At 42.5% G+C, this 16,998-nt stretch overlaps 1 pseudogene; it reads left to right on the forward strand.

Annotated features, from left to right (window-relative positions):
* The window catches only part of LOC148164839 (putative ATP-dependent RNA helicase DDX60), a 107,237-nt pseudogene that overhangs the window by 89,682 nt on the left and 557 nt on the right, over positions 1–16,998 (forward strand).

A 16,998-nucleotide genomic window follows, 5' to 3' on the forward strand; every position in this document is an offset into this window, starting at 1 on the left:
AGCCGGATTCGTGGACTCCAGCTCTGCCACTTAGCATGTAGTATCCGGGGCTGTTTCTTATCTGTAAATTGGGAATCACAATACTATGTGCCTCAAAGGATTGCTATGAAGATTAAAATAATTCATATATGTAATTGGCACCGTTAGCTCTTAATTTCATAACTAGTGTTATTTTCAGATGAAATGACTGGCCACTGGAAAAGCCAAAAGAATCAACAGAAAAAAATGATTACAATTAATCATTTAGTTTAGTAAGTCTTCAAATGCAAAATAGGTATAATAAAATGTATAGTTTTCACACATTCTAAAGTTACAGAGAAAATAAAATGTAGAATAATCTAACAGTAAAAAATGGAAATTAACAAGATACTATAGTTCATTTGTTAATTTGGCAAAGATTGCAATTACTAGTTATGTTGATAGGGCTATAAATAGTTTTATGATTTAAAAATATTCTTTAATGTAGTAATTCTACTTCTTAGAATTTATAATAATTATATAATCAAAGATACAAAAATGATGTAAAAATATATTTTATTAGTTTCCTAAGGCTGCTGTAACAAAGCATCACAGACTGGGTGGCTTAAACAACAAAAATTTGTAAGCTCTCAGTACACTGGAGGCCAAAAGTTCAGGCAGGATTAGTTCCCTCTGAAGACTGAGGGATAATATTCCTTGCCTGTCTCCTAGCTGCTGGTGGTTTGCTGGCAATTTTTGACATTCCTTGGCTTGTAGTCAAATCAGCCCAATATCTGCCTTCATATTCATGGTGTTCTGCCATGAGTTGTTGAGTTAGCCCCTGGTACTGAACTCGAGACATCCTAATGCCGGTGGTGCTGAGGGCAACACCTGACCGGCCAGCAGGCTCACGATAAGAGGGATGGCTGTGGGGAATGTTGGGGGTGGCTAGGAAGTCTCCATGTAAGTGGGGCATCGCTCCCGGGGAGGACTGAAAGATCAGGTAAGAGACTGACAAGCATGCACGATTGATGGAGTGGGGTGATGCAGATATATACACCTTGATCACAATCCAGAAAAGTGTTGTTAGGTGCACAGACCTGACTGTGGCCCGTGACAGGAGAGGAAGGTTTCCGTACAGTGGTACTGGAGCCAGAAAGGGATAATCTGAGGTCCCCGGTGCCAAGGTGGGAGGTGATACGGTGGACTGGTTGAGGATGACACCTAGGTATTGGATGGGACCAGGCTTCATACAGATCCAGCAGTCAGACGCTGAGGGTGGATTTGAGTGGTTAAGCACTTGGTGGGAGGTGTTAATCATACCTAACAGTTGTTCTATAGATGCTTGCTGTGTGTGGATGGGGGACCGAGGGATATGCCAGGGCGAGTTATTTTCTGTCTGACTCTGAGGGTTGACTGCAAGGCTTGGGGCGAACATGGACTTAATCATAAACTTGGACATGGGGTCGGTCCCTATAGAGTGATATTCGCCCAACAGGAGAGTGATTCTTGTGGCCCATGATGTGGCACTGGGTTCTAGGACTGAGAGAGTGAGCGGAATACAATGATTGTTAGAGCAAGAGGATGGGGTGGTGTTGTGTGACAAGGAAATCTGGATGTCACTGTGCTGGATGAGGTTCCACCACCCATTGGACCATTGTTCCATTCCCAGCCAAGTTGCCACCCAGGACTTGCATCCCCAGGCTTGTGAGCAGAACTGGGGGCAGGTGTTTGGCTGTTTCATAGGGCCCCTGCAGATGTAGATATCTACCAGCCAGTAACCTGAGTGAGGGCCATGGTAGGAACACTGTCTATGAGGTTCCTAGGCAGTATCAAGAAGCTGGCATCCATCAAAATGGAGGTCAAACTTTGGTGTGTGCCCATCCCAGGTGGAAGAAGTCAGTGGGGGTGCTGGTGCGGGATTGAGGGGGATAAGATGGAAAGTCCATTTGCCAGTAATGGTGATACGAGAGTTTGCCCCCTTGCCGGGCTGGGCAAGCTAGAGGCAGTGAGGAGGAACAGCACACCAGGTAGCAGAAGACCAGGACTGACTGCGGCCAGGAAGACCACGGTGAAATGCGCTCAAGGGTAGACTGCAAAGGGCCAGTAAAAATGGGGTCTATGACCTTAGGTAGAGGGAGCCATCGTGCCTAACCCGAGAGCAGATGAAACCTGTGGACAAGTGAGTGCAGTAATACACCCTAGGGTGACCCAATAAGCAATGACAATAGTAAGCCTCTGGGGAAAAGTCCAGTCAGGAGGGGCAACAATGAAGAGTCTGACTCCCAAGATAAGGGAAATCATGCCAATGAGAGCCAGGGACCATGGTGAGCAGGTGTCAATCAGTCGGTGGGATCTTGTTGAAGGTGAAGCCAGAGCGGATTCATGTGGACTCTCCACTGGCATGGCTCCTTGTTCAAATGATGAGCTTTCTTCACTCTTGAGTGGTGGACCCACGGGGTGACACATGAGACCTTGAGGGCAGTAGGGGTGGTTAGAACAACAGTGTGGGGCCCTGTCCACTGTGCTTTGAGGGGGTTTTTCTTCCAATATTTGACCCAAACTGAGTCCCCTGTATGGAAGGAGTGTACCTGAGACCCTAAGGAGATTGGGGCCCTCTCAATGGTATACTTTTGTAATTTATTTAGGGTGGTCCCCAGGGCCTGAAGCTGCTCCTTTATTTTTTTATCTCCAACCTGATGTAAGTTTCCTGGAAGGCTCCCCAGGCATGGGGGTGACCGTCCATATATTAACTCGAATGGGGAGAAACCTAATGTCTCAGGTGTGCAGTGAGCACACAGGAGAGATGGGGTAGCAGATCTGGCCATGGGAGGTTAGTCTCCTGACAAAACTTTGCTAAGGTCCCCTTGAGGGTGTGATTCATTCACTCTACCTTTCCCTGAATTTGGGGGCTGGTAAGCAGTGTGGAGTCTCCAGGTGATGTTAAGAGATTTGGTCAAGACCTGTACAATGTCTTCTACAAATGCAGGTCCATTGTCACTATGATTGTTAATGGCAGGCCGAACTGGGGCACGATCTCCAGCAAGAGGACTTTAACTACCTCTTGGTTTTCCTCCATCCTGGTCGGGAAGGCTTCGACCCACCCAGAGTATGTGCATACTATTACTAGGAGATATCTGAACCCCCTGCTCGGCTGCACATCTGCGAAGTCTACCTCTAGATCCTTGAAGGGGGTTGCTCCCACCCTCTGGACACCTGGAGGGGGGCGCTTTGCCATCCGAGCATTATTTTTAGCGCATGTTATGCACTGTTCACTCATTGCTTGACACAGTGCTGGCAGTTGACTGATGTAGTAGTGCTTCTTGAGAAGGGCCTCTAATGCAGTTTTTCCCAGATGAGTTTGTTGGTGGTATTTCTTGACTAGATGCCCTTTAGTTGCTGTTGGAACAAAGATGAGCCTATCTGGCATTATCCACCATCCCTTTTCAGTCAGGGTGGCTCCCTCAGCCATGGCCCATTCTTTCTCTTTTTCAGTGTAACTGGGCAGAGGGACTTCTTCTGGGTGTGTCATGGCCATGGTGAGGGAAGGGGCTCTGTTCATGTCCTCACTGGCTGCGGTCTTGCCTGCCTCATCTGCCAGATGATTTCCCCATGCTATAGGGTCGTCTCCTTTCTGGTGTCCCTTACAGTGTGGGATTGCTACTTCCTTTGGAAGCCAGATGGCTTTGAGGAGTCTCAGTATCTCCTCCTTGTTTTTGATAGCCTTTCCTCTGGTGGTTAGGAGGCCCCTTTCCTTGTAGATGGCCCCATGTATATGTACAGTAGCGAAGGAGTACTGAGAGTCAGTATAGATATTGACTTGCTTGCCTTCACCAAGGGTGAGGGCTTGGACTAAGGCATATAATTCAGCCCGTTGAGCTGACCATCCAGCTAGTAATGCCTTAGTTTCTAGGACTTTAGTGGTTGTGGCTACTGCATAACCCGCTTTCTGGGCACCCTCCTATAGGTAACTGCTGCCATCGCTGAAAAGCGTGAGCTCTGGATTCTTTAGGACTTGATCCCACAGATCTGGATGGCTCACGTAGACCTCATCAGTTCCCTTGGAACAGTAATGGTCTGGTTCCCCCTCTTCCGTGGGGAGAAAGGTTGCTGGATTTAATTTACTGTTTCAAGGGTGACGCACGGGTTTTTGCAGAGGAGCCCTTGGTATTGTGCTAGCTGAGAGTTGGAAAGGAAGAGGTGCCCCTGTGTGTTCATGAGGGACACAGCTGTATGAGGGATCTTGACATTAACTTTTTGCCCCAGGGTGAGCTTGTCTGCCTCCTTGATGAGCAGGACTGTGGCTGCCAGCGCCCTGAGGCACAGTGGCCATCCTGCTGCCACGGAGTCCAGCTTCTTTGACAGATATGCAACTGGCTGTTGCCAGGGCCCAACAGTCTGGGTGAATACCCCGAGCACTATCTTTTCTTTTTCATGTACAAAGAGATGGAAGGGTTTCCCTATTTCTGGTAGGCGCAGGGCTGGAGCCAACCCCAGGGTGGTCTTCATCTCTGTGAAGGCGGCTTCTGCTTCCTTAGTCCAGGCAGGGGGTTCTCGATCTGGTCCCCCTAAGAGATCATAGAGGGGTCTTGCTATTGCCAAGAACCCAGGGATCCAGATATGGCAGAATCCTGCAGCCCCCAGGAATTTTCACAGGCCCCTTTTTGTCTGGGGCTGTGGCAAGGAGACGATGATTTTCTTTCTCTCCAGCCCTAGTTCTCTCTTCCCTTGGGTGAGGAGGAAACCAAGGTATCAGACCTGTTGTTGGCAGATTTGTGCCTTCTTCCATGAGACTAGGTATCCCAAGTCTGACAGGAGCTGTAGGAGGGCCTTTGTGCCTTTTGTGCAGTCTTCTTGTGTGTCACTGGTGAAGAGGAGGTCATCTACATACTGGAGGAGGGTGCATTGTGTGGCCTCTCTTGGGAAGCTGGAGAGGCCCACGGCCAGTGCTTCCCTGAAGAGGGTTGGTGAGTTTTTAAACCTCTGCGGGAGGTGCGTCCAAGTCAGTTGCATCTGGTGCCCTGTGTCAGGTTCAGACCATTCAAAGGTAAATGGTGGCTGGCTCTGGGGAGCTAAGTGGAAGCAGAAGAAGGCATCCTTCAAATCTAGGCAAGCGAACCATTTGGCTGACCCTGGGATTTGGCCGAGGAGGGTGTATGGATTAGGGACCACTTGGTGCAGAGAGATGGTCACCTTGTTGATGGCCCGCAGGTCTTGAACTGGTCGGTATCCCCCTCCTGGCTTCTAGACTGGCAGGAGTGGGGTATTCCAGGCTGACTCGCACTCGACTAGAATACCTGCTTCTTTGAGTTTGGCCAGATGTTCTTGGATGCCGATCTTAGCTTCTTGTGGAAGGGGGTATTTCCTTTGCATCTGAGGTTGGGCTCCTGGGATCAGTTCAACAATGATAGGGGCCTGATTCCGGGCTAGTCCAGGTGGGTTGTTTTCAGCCCATACTGAGGGAAGACGAGTCTGAACTCTGGCGAGCTGCTCGGTTGGGCTTGGGCACAGAATAGCCTCCATTCTTCTTCCCTCAGTGTGGTAATTGCTAGTACAAGAGACCCCATCTCCTCTTGCCTTGGGTTCAGTCGGAGGCTTGTGTGTCCAGTGGGCTTAAAGGTTATCTGAGCCCTAAGCTTAGAGAGTATGTCTCAGCCCAGGAGAGGGGTGGGGCAATCAGGCAGATAAAGGAATTCATGTCAGACCTTGTGGCCCCCGAGTTCACATTGGCGAGCCTGGCAAAAGGGCTTTGTATTGCCCATGTCCTGGTGGCCCTGAGGATGGTTGCAGTCCTTTAGCTGAAAGGAGCCACTGGGTAGGTGACAACAGAGTGCTCAGCCCCAGTATCAACCATAATGGTCACTGGCTGGCCCCCCACCTTCATTCTGATCATGGGCTCATGGGGGCCAAGGAAGAAAGAGCCTGGTCCCCCTCAGTCTGAGTCCATTCCTGCAAGGCCTATGGGGTCCTCCTCTCGGGGTTCTTCCTTGTAGCGGCTGGGCTTCTCAGCCTTTCCCCTGTTGGGACATTCATTTTCCCAATGCCCTTTCTCCTTATAGCAGGCAACTCTCTTGCCATGGGGGTTCTGGGTCTCCCCCCTTTTTGGTGGTCGGGGTCTCCCTGCCTTTGTGTTGTCCTTTTCTTTCAGGGTGGCGGCGAGGAGGCTGACTTTCTTTTTCATCTTTTTGTCGGCTTCCCATTCGGCTGTGACCTCCCTGCTCATGTAGACCTTATTGGCAATCTCTGTTAGCTGGGTGATATTCATCCTGGTGAAACCCTCTAGTTTCTGAAGTTTTTTTCTGATATCTGGGTGGCCTGAGCCATGAATCAGTGTTTACCATCTGTTGGCTTTCCTGTGCCTTGGGGTCAAATGGAATGTATATCCTGTAGGCTTCACGTAGTCTTTTGTAGTAGTCCCCGGGGGACTCCCCTGGTTGTTGAGTGACCGAGGATACCTTAGTCATGTTCATGGGTTTCTTAGCTCCTGCCCGGATTCCCCGGAGGAGGGCCTCCTGATGCCAGCAGATGTGGGCCTGTCCCTCGGTTGTGGTGAAGTCCCATGCTGGGTGCTCTTTGGGTGCAGCCGTATTAGCCCAGGCAGCAGGGTTGATTACTCCCACTGGTCTTCCTGGTACTGCCGTGCACCTTTCATTATTCTCCTACTTTCCTCTGTGTTAAATAGGGTGCAGAGTAACTGTTGGCAGTCTTCCCAGGTTAGCCTTGGTCTGGGGGTGCCAGTTGATCCTCTGGGCCTGGGCGCCAGTGGATCCTCTGGGCCCGAGGGCACAGGTGAGGCTGATGGCGGCAGAGTGTCTGGGGGCCAGGTGTAGACAGTCTTGGAGGTATGTACAGTCGGGGCAGGGTCGGTTCCCACTCGGAATGTCTGGCTAGGATTTGTGGAGACTGGGTCTTTTGCTGATTTTCTTTAGGTCACTTGGATGAGGTGATTAAGACTCTGCCCTGTCCCTGCCTATTGCAAGTGAATCGCACCCAGTGGGGGGAAGGTCTAGGCAATTCCTAGCCAGGGGTCAATGTACAAAAACTGGTCAGGGTGTCCTGGTTCTTCTGTTAAGACTCACCATACTCGACGAATCATTGGGACATCCAGTGTCCCTTCTGAAGGTCACCCGACATCAAAGGTGGGCCATTCCAATTCGCATAGGGTTCTCAACTTGCCAGGGTTCATCCTGACTCCATAGTCTCCCGAAAATCCCTTCTTGAAATTTTTGATCATGGTCTCTAGAACCATAGGTTTTCCCTGCCCTGACCCCATGGTGATGTCCCTGTGTGCGGTGTTGCAGAGACAGACAAAGGCAGGGATGCCTCCTGAGGTGAGGAGACCAATCAGATGCCCATCTGGCTGCGTCCCAAAGGAGCTTAAGTGAGGCTTGGCCATAGCGGTCTCAGCATTGTGACTTACGATCTGAAACAATTCTGATGCCACCATAGACTGCATGCCATTCACCATGGAATTGCAGATGGGCCCACTCAGACTCCATAGGCTTCTGGGGACTTTAAGGGTGCCCACCCGTGGAGTCACAGAATCAGTCTGCTTGAGCAAGCCAGGTCAGAGTGCACATTCACTCACACATTCACTCCAGAAGTTATTACATTCCCTCTCTGGGAATCCCTACTTGTGAGACCTCTAAGGTCTCTGGGGGGTGATCAGGCTCCCCTTCCACCCTGACGGGCAGGCCTATCTGGGTCCTGGGGCCCTAGGCCTTACCATAATCTGATGTCAGGACCAGGTCCTCACTTGTCAAGTCTCCTGGAGTCTGGCGGGAACAGCGGAGTGGGGCTCGCCCGAGGCGACCAGGGTAGGAGGCTGCCGAAAATTAGGCAGGGTGTGCCTTCTCCCTTATGATCTCTCATTCTGTCACTGCCCCGCTGTTGCCCCTAAACCGGTGGCAACAATGGGCCAGCATGGTTGGGTTTCCTGGTCAGGGAACCAAAAGTTACAGAACCTGGACTGGATTGCCTGACGGAAGAACCAAACGGCACTCAGAGATCTTGGATAGGAGGTTTATTTAATGCCGGCAGGCTCAGAAGAGAGTGATCTCCAAAGGTCTGAGCCCCAAGCACAAATAAAGGGGGTAATTTATACACTTCTACTTCTACATACTGGGCACTCTTGGTGTGTGCGTGAAGTGGGGCAGGGAGAGGAACCCGGATTGGCCATGCGTGGGAAGCAGAACAGAGAGAGAAGAACCCAGAAGAACCCTGAGACAGGTGCTGGGACTCCCTCGTTGGCTCGGTCGACCATCTTAGGACACAGATTTTTCCTTATCATTGGGAGAACTAACATTGCAGACTGGATTTTCTAGATTGATCCAACATAATCACAAGGGTCCTTATTAGTGAAGGAGAGGGGCAGGAGAGTAAGAGAGATGTGATATGAGAGAGATTTAACTGATCCTTGCCCGCTTTGAATGTGGAAGGGCTCAAGAACTGTGCAGCAGCTTGTAGAAGCTGGGAAAGGCAAGGAAGGAACCAGCACAGCTCTGACTACACTTTGGTCCAGAACTTTCATAACCAATTTAGGTTGTGTTAAGCCAAAAGTTTGTGGTAATTTGTTACATCAGCATTAGGAAACTAATACAGCTTCTGAGAAAAGGGACAAGTACATAAAAAAGAATGACAAATAATAAGCAATGTTTTTTCTTAAGTTTCTGTGAATTGAGGTAAAATTCATATAACATACAATTAATCATTTTAAAGTATATAGTTCTGTGGGCATTTGGTATGGTAAAAATGTGTGAGCACCACTTCTATCTAATTGAAACAAATATAATCAGACAATTAGGTTTTTTTTTTCTTTTAATTCCAGCTGGTTAACAGGATCAGGTGATTGTAACTGTTAAATAGAAACTATTTAGAGTTTCTATTAATAAATCCAAGTCATGCATTTAATTTTGGGGGCTTAAGGGTCAAGCATTAAACCCTTGTGTTTTTCCTCTAAAGTTGGGATTAACAGAACAATTAATGTGGAAGTGATATGGATGAGGCTGAATTAGCATGAGTTGCATTCTCAGTCAAATGTGGCTTACAAAACATAGCCCCAAGTGAAACTGCAATTACCTGTCCCCTAAATAAAACAGGAATGTCCCCCTCCTTAGATTCTGTCTTCTACGTTACTACATAATAGGGAAAATACAAGGGTGTACCTTCTTAGGAGGAGGGGCGTCTGAAATAGAGAGAAAGACAAAGAGAAAGGGACAGACAGAAAGACTGACAGAGGAAGACACAAAGAAGTGTGTGTAGGAAAGGTAGAGCTACATAAGGAGAGAGAAACAAAGACAGATACAGAGACAGACAATCAGGGAGAGAGAAGTAGGGAGAGATAACCAACAACATCAGTGTCCCCTGCTAGAAATGATGAATCTTCGGAGCCATCTCAAAACTAGTGAGTCCAAAGTACACAAACATTTGAGAAGCCCTGCTCTAAGTCTTTTTTTTTTTCATTTTAAAGAGTTTTATTACACGATGTTAATATTCAGGACACTTCAGAGCACCTTATACTTCTAATCAGATATTTGGTAACTGGTTTTAAAGTGTTACTTGAGTATTTTTCTCATACTGGCTTTCAGTCAAAAATACTACTTAGTGATTGTTTAAGAGATGTTAATTTGATTAAACAGTTATCCTTAGTAACCTGAGACATCAATCCATGGATAGCTTCTATGGTAGTTTTATAGCTGTCTCTTGTAGCTTTGGCAAGTTTGTCTTCTGACTTTCTGTCATGTGTTTCTAAACCCAACATGAAACTCCCTCGTCCCAGCTGGGCTTCTGACTGTTCTAATTTTTCAGACAAATCAAAGACCTGACCAGTGGTATAGTCTGCATTAGTAAGCAAACTAGAGGAACTCAGCGTGTTCACCCAGTATTTATTCCACAAAAGCTCAAGCAATTTGCGATCCAATGAGGATTTGAAATATGAGACTTCTAAGGCATAATATGGTTTGCAGTGTACACCAAAGTCTTCTATTTTATTAAGTGGGATAGTCTGGTACTCAGAAGGTTCTTTATCAGGGAGTTTGTAGCCCTTTGGGTATGTCCTAAAGGCTTCAAGATTCACTTTTCCTGCAGATATTGTTCTTGTTGGGTCAATTACTACGGCTATGAATGGTGCCTGGAACTGCTGCTTGAGCATCTGAGCACTAACATCAACCCCAGAAAGCCAGCAGCCATAGCCAGGATGGATGTGATACCAGCCAATTGCATTTTCAAGGCCACCAACCTGTTTGGCATTTTCTATATACGCAGCCATGTACTCATATGCAGCAGCCTGAGCATTTACTCGGGTTTCAGTGCCCTCTACAGGCAAGCAAAACTGTCCATAATGATCATGGTTTCACCATCCACCTTTCCCAGCATTAAGCCCATCACTTCCAAGTTGCCTCCTGATCTAGCATGCATCACCATTTTCAGTAGAGCCAATGCTGAGATTTTGCAGTACTTAAAGTAATGGTGACTCGCTAGGTTCCGGGGTGTGGGCTTCGGACCCTTCCCACCACAGGTGCAAACTCGTACTAGTCTCGGGAGGTAGCCATGACTTGCTATAAGTCCTTTGAGGGTAGTTTGTGTTTGTTTATTTTTATGATCCTTACACCTAAAAATGGTATATGGTACAGAGTAGAAACTCAATAAACATATATAAAATACTTTAATTTTTTAAACTAATGTAAGAACCACTTTGTTTACTGCCCCACATGATTGGGAGCAATGACACAGCCAGGCCCCCTAGACTCCTGACAGCATGTCCATAGCACTTTGATAGGAAATAAATTCTAATGACTACTCATATCATTTGCCCAAATCAGACAATTACATCCTGAAAAACAGTTTAAGAAAAAATAGGGGTGTATGGAAAGGGGAAGAAAAAGCGCTATTACTGTTATGTGTATCTGATACCAATATAAGTTTGTGGGCTCACAAGTATTTTTTCAAGAAAAATGGATTAAAAATGCAGTATATTTCTGAGGTTATAAAAGTAACTATGTAGCTTCAAATTTTGAATAAATTAGAGATATATTTTCTCTGGTTTCAAAAATAGTTTTGCTATTTTAAGTACTGGCATTTTTACTGATTTTATTTGGTCATTTAAAGTTTGGAGCATCTTAATATACTGAACATTTGACAATATTTCATTAAAATGTATTGGCTTATTGCTTTAGTTTGCTATATGTAAGCAAAGAAAAATGCTAACCAAGCTAAAATTTCTGCATATCCACAGGCCATGTTACAAACAGTTGATGTGAATGTAAACAATGTATCCACTGAATGCTTACATATTGGACTTCTACAAACATGGTTCCCTGTTAGCACTGATTGAGGGTAATTTTTATGACCTTTTCTATTTTAACATTCTTTATAGACATATGTGCTTAATTAATGTTTAATGTGGTATGACATTATGACGTGAGAATAATTTTAAGATGCAATAATTTTAGAGGTCATTAATATCTAAATTATTTTAGACTTTTTAAAATACGATTTACTACTGTTATTATTGTGGTGAAGTTTACATAACATTAAATAAAATAAACCACTCTGAAGAGAATTATTTAACATTTGGTACATTCATAGTTGTGCAACAATTAACTCTATCTAGTTACTAAACATTTTCATTAACTCAAAGGGAAATTTTGTGCCCATTAAGTGGTAACTCCCATTCTCTCATTCCTTCATTCCCGCAACCTCTGGCAACTACCAATCTGTTCTCTGTTTGTATGGATTGACTTACTCTGGATATTTAGTATGAATGGAATCACCCAATATAGGTAGCCTGTTGTGTCTGACTTCTTTCACTGTAATATTTCGAGGTTCATACCTGTTACAGCATTAACGGTACTGCACTTCTTTTTATACCTGAATACTATTCTTTTGTATGTTATACACAATTTGCTTACCTAGTTGATGGATATTTGGGTTGTTTCGATTTTGGGTTATACTAAATAGTACTTCTATGAACATACATGTACATATATTTATTTGAGTACTTGCTTTCAATTCCTTGGGTATATGCCTAGGACTACAATGGCTGGATCATATAGTAACCATATGTTTAACTTTTTGAGAAACCTTACCACATCTGTAATTTTCCTTTTTTAAAAAAAAATTATAGCCATTCTAGGTGGTATGAAGTGATATATATCTCATTGTGGTTTTTGTTTGCATTTACCTAAAAACTAACGATGTTGAGCATCTTTTCATGTTATGACACAATGTATATATTCTCTTTGGAAAAGTGCCTATTGAAGTCCTTTACCCAATTCTAATTATGTTGTTCTTTTTGTTCTTGATTTGTAGATATTCTTTGTATATTTTAGATATAAACCCTTACCAGATGTATGATTTGCAAATATTTTCTCCTATAAGGTATCTTTTCCTTTTCTTGTTAATGTTCTTTGGTACACAAAAGTTTTTCATTTTGATGAAGCCCAGTCTGTTTTTTCTTTTGTTGTTCACGCTTTTGGTGTTATATCTAAGGATTCATTTACAAATCCATATTAATGAAGATTTATCCCTACGTTTTCTTTCCTTTTTTTTTAAGATTTATTTATTTTGAGAGAAAGAGAGAGAGAAAGAGAGGGATAGTGGGGGGAGGGGCAGGTAGGGGGAGAGAGAGAGAGAGAGAGAATCTCAAGCAGATTCCCTACTGAGTACAAAGCCTGAAACAGGGCTCAATCTCATGACTCTGAGATCATGACCTGAGCTGAAATCAAGAGTTGGGCCCTTAACCAACTGAGCCACCCAGAAACCGCTCTACCTATGTTTTCTTATAGGAATGTTAAGGTTTAGCTGTTGAATCCATTTGAATAAGTTTTGATATATATCGCTGATACATTTTGAATAAATTTTGATATATATATGGCTTTTAAAAAATTTATTTATTTATTTGACAGAGAGAGAGAGTTAGCAAGAGCAGGAACACAAGCAGGGCGGGTGGGAGAGGGAGAAGCAGGCTTCCTGCTGAGCAGGGAGCCCAATGCAGGGCTCGATCCCAGGACCCTGGGATCATGACCTGAGCCGCAGGCAGATACTTAACGACTGAGCCACCCAGGCGCCCCTATATATGGCTTTTAAAACAGGGAAGTGTCTCTTACAAATTTGTTCTTTGTATTCAACATTGTTTTGGCTATTCAATGTCCTTTGAGGTTCCATTTAATTCAAGGATTCTTTTCTACTTCTACAAAAGGGGCTATGGGAATTCTGCTAGGGATTGCAATGAATCTATAGATTCATTGGGTAGCGTTGTCATTTTATCAATATTAACTCTCCCAATCCATAAACAAAATGTGTACTTCCATTTTTTAACTCTTCTTTAATATCTTTCAGCAATGTTGTAGTTTTCAGCATACAAGTCTTTATTTATCCTTGGATAAATTTATTCTTAAGTATTTTGTTTTTTTTGGTGCTATTATAATGGGATTTTTTTCTTTAATATACTTTTCAGGAAATACCTTGGTTGTGTGTAGAAACACAACTGATTTTTGAGCGTTATTATTGAGCTCTACAACTCTAAAATTTATTAGCTCTAATACTTATTTTGTGGATTCTTCAGGGTTTTCTATATATGGGATCATGTCATCTGTGAGATGTTTAGCTTTCTCCTTTCCAATTTGGATGCCTTCTTTTTTATTCTTCTTACCTAATTGCTCTGGCTAGTACCACCTGTAAAATGTTGAATAGCAATGGTGAAAGCAGACATTCTTGTTTTGTTGCTGATTTTAGGAAAAAGCTTTCAGTCTTTTATCACTATGTTAGCTGTGAGTTCTTCATAAATGTTCTTTCTTGTGTTGAGGAAGTCCTCTTGTATTCCTGGTATGTTGAGTGTTTTTATTGTGAAAAAGACTTTTTTCTAATGTTATCCTGTATTAACTCAGGTGATCATATAGCTTTTTTTTCTCACCTTCATCTATTAATGTAGTATATTACATTGATTGATTGTCTTATGTTGAATCACTCATGCATTCTTGGATAAATCCCACTGAGTTAGAGTGTATAATCTTTTAAACATGCTGTTGGACTCTTTCCTGGTATTTTGTTGAGGATTTTGCATCTATATTTATAAGGGATATTGGTGTGTACTTTTCTTGTGATGTCTCAGTCTGAATTTAGTATCAGGCAATACAGGGCTCCTAGAATAATGAGTGAGGACATATTTATTCCTCTTCTGTGTTTTGGAAGAATTTGAAAAAGATTGGTACTAATTCTTCTTTAAATGTTTAGTAGAATTTGCCAGTGTAGCCAGCTGGTCTGGACTTTTCTCTTTTGGGAGGTTTTTGATAACTGATTCAATTTCTTTACTTATTATAAGTTTTATTAGATTTTCTATTTTGAGTTGGCTTTGATAATTTATGTATTTCTAGGAATTTGTCCATTTAATCTGGATTATATATATATTTTTTGGTGTACTGTTAGCTGTTCATAGTACTCCTTATAATCCTTTGTATTCCTGTAGCATCAGTAGTAATATCCCCATGTTCTTTCTGATTTTATTTATTTACATCTTTTGTATTTTCTCTGTCAATCTAGCTATGTTTGTCAATTTCGTTGATTTTTTTCTGAGATCCAAATTTTGTTTTATTGAGCTCTCTATTGTTTTCCTGTTCTCTGTTTTATCACCAACTAATCTTTTTTATGTCCTTCCTTCTGCTAGCTTAGATTTTAGATTACTTTCCTTTTTCTAGTTCTTTAGGGTATGAATGAATGAAATGAAAATGAAAATGAAAAAAGCATTAACTGGTATAACTTTCCTTTGAGCACTGTTTTCTCTGTGTCCCATAAGTTTTGGTATGTTGTGCTTTAATGTCATTTATTTCTGAGTGTTTCCTAATTTTCCTGGGATTTTTTTCTCTGACCCATTGTCTGCTGTTTAATTTCCATATATTTGTCAATTCTCCAATGCCCCTTCTTAAGCTATATGATTTTTAATCATATAAATTTAAGCTTATGTGATTAGTTTAACCTTCTTAATCTTAATGATTTTTAGCTTCACTCCTTTATGGCCTGAAAAGATACTTTGTATGACTTAAGTATTTTTAAATATATTGAAACTTGTTTTGTGGGCTAATATATGATGTCTTCTGGATAATATTTGTACATGTTCTGCTTTTGTTGGGTATGTTGTCCATTGGGTCTAGTTGGTTATGGTGTTGTTTAAGTTAGTTATTTCCTTACTGATTTTCTATCTAAATGTTCTATCTATTATTGGAAGTAGGGTATTGGAGTCTTTATTATTTTAGAACTGTCAGTTTCTTCCTTCCATTCTGTTAATGTTTACTTCATATATTTGAGGGTTCTTTTTTGGGGGGTTTATATATTTTTAATTGTTATATCTTCTAGCTGAATTAAACCTTTTATCAATATATAATGTCTTTTTTAAATCTCTTGTAACAGTTTTTTTTTTTTAATTTATTTTTTTATTCCAGAGAGAGAGAGAGAGGGAGTGGGATGGGGGGTGGAAAACAGAGGGAGAGGGACAGAGAGAGTCCCAAACAGACTCCTCCCTGCTGAGTGTAGAGCCCAGTGTGGGGCTTAATCTCACAATCCTGAGATCATGACCTGAGCCAAAATCAAGAATTGGACGCTTAACTGACTGAGCCACCTAGGCACCCCCTCTTGTAACAGTTTTTGACTTAAAATCTATTTTGTCTGATATTAGGGTAAACTACTCAGTTCTCTTTTATTTGCTATTCGTATGGAATATGTTTTTCCATCGTTTCACTTTTAACATCTTTGTGTTTTTGGATTCGAAGTGAGTCTCTTACAGTCAGTATATAGTCAAATCATGTTTTTTTTTAATCCATTCTGCAATCTTCATCTTTTGATCTATTTACATTTAATCTATTTTACATATAAAATAATTACTGATTACAAAGAACTTACTTTTGTTGTTTTAATATTTGCTTTTTATAAGTTTTATGCCTTTGTCTTGTTTGTTTCTCAGGGATAGTTTCCAGTAATTTCATCTGTTAATTAGATTACTTCTATGTTTTTTCATGCTTCATAAATTTTTTTGAGAATTGTATGTTTTGAATATTATGATGCAGTAATTCTAGAATTTTTTTTTCTTCTTAACATTTGTTTTTGTTTCTAGCTGTTCACTGTAGCTGTAGTTTAGTGGCTTTTCTAAACAATTTTTTAATGTCTATATTCTTCATCATGTGTGGTCTCTGAAGTTCCTGCTTCTTTAGCTTGTATTCTGGCACTGTTTTGACAGAGATTTCTTTGAACACAGGAATGAGCAAGAATGAGAGAAGAAGAGGGGGAGAAGGAGGAATTAAGAAAAATATTTCTCCCACATTTTGTAGCTTGGCTTTGTGCTGGGATGCCCTTTCAATATTTAGATGATTTACAACTCTGCCTCGCCCTTCACTTTCTGCTTGGACTAATCCTAGAGGCCAGTCAATTGAAAGCTTAGGATCTTCTCAAGTGTTTTTAGCCATGTGTCCTGCCTTAGGCATGTGCATGGCTTTCTAAATCCCCCTATGTATGGGGAATGTATAGATTTCCCAAATTTTCTTCACAGGTTTTCATTACTTAATTACTTAATTACTGCTTCAACTGTAATCTTTTGCCCTAGACAGCTGCAAGTGGTTCATTTATCTTATGATTTTTCCTCCTTGAATGAATTCTGAGTTGGACAAAACAAAGACAAGTGCCTCAACTTGGTCCTTTAAGGAGCTCCCAGACAGAACAGACAGATAAACATATTCTTTGTTAATAAGCCAGATCTGCTTCTTCTAGAACAAGGAACCAGCGGTCCACCTTGGGGATAGGCTGCTGTCTTCAAAACTGTAACTGAGCTGGGAGGAGGATGGGGAAAGAATAAAAATGCTTTTTTTTGAAAAAAACTTTTCCTATCTTCTGTAACTTTTTCCTTGATTTAGACATAATTACTATTTTCCAGAGTTCTGACAAAGTTAATTCTGACAGTTTTTGCATGATTATTTTTGAAGCTTCTGTGGAGGGATGGGCCCTTACAGCAACCTACTCTGCCATTTTCAGTGACATCACATATTTGGCACTGTTGTT

Source organism: Eumetopias jubatus, unplaced genomic scaffold, assembly GCF_037043125.1.
Source record: "Eumetopias jubatus isolate StellerSeaLion01/CBP00866 unplaced genomic scaffold, mEumJub1_p1.0 scaffold_2, whole genome shotgun sequence".
Classification (NCBI taxonomy): Eukaryota; Metazoa; Chordata; class Mammalia; order Carnivora; family Otariidae; genus Eumetopias; species Eumetopias jubatus.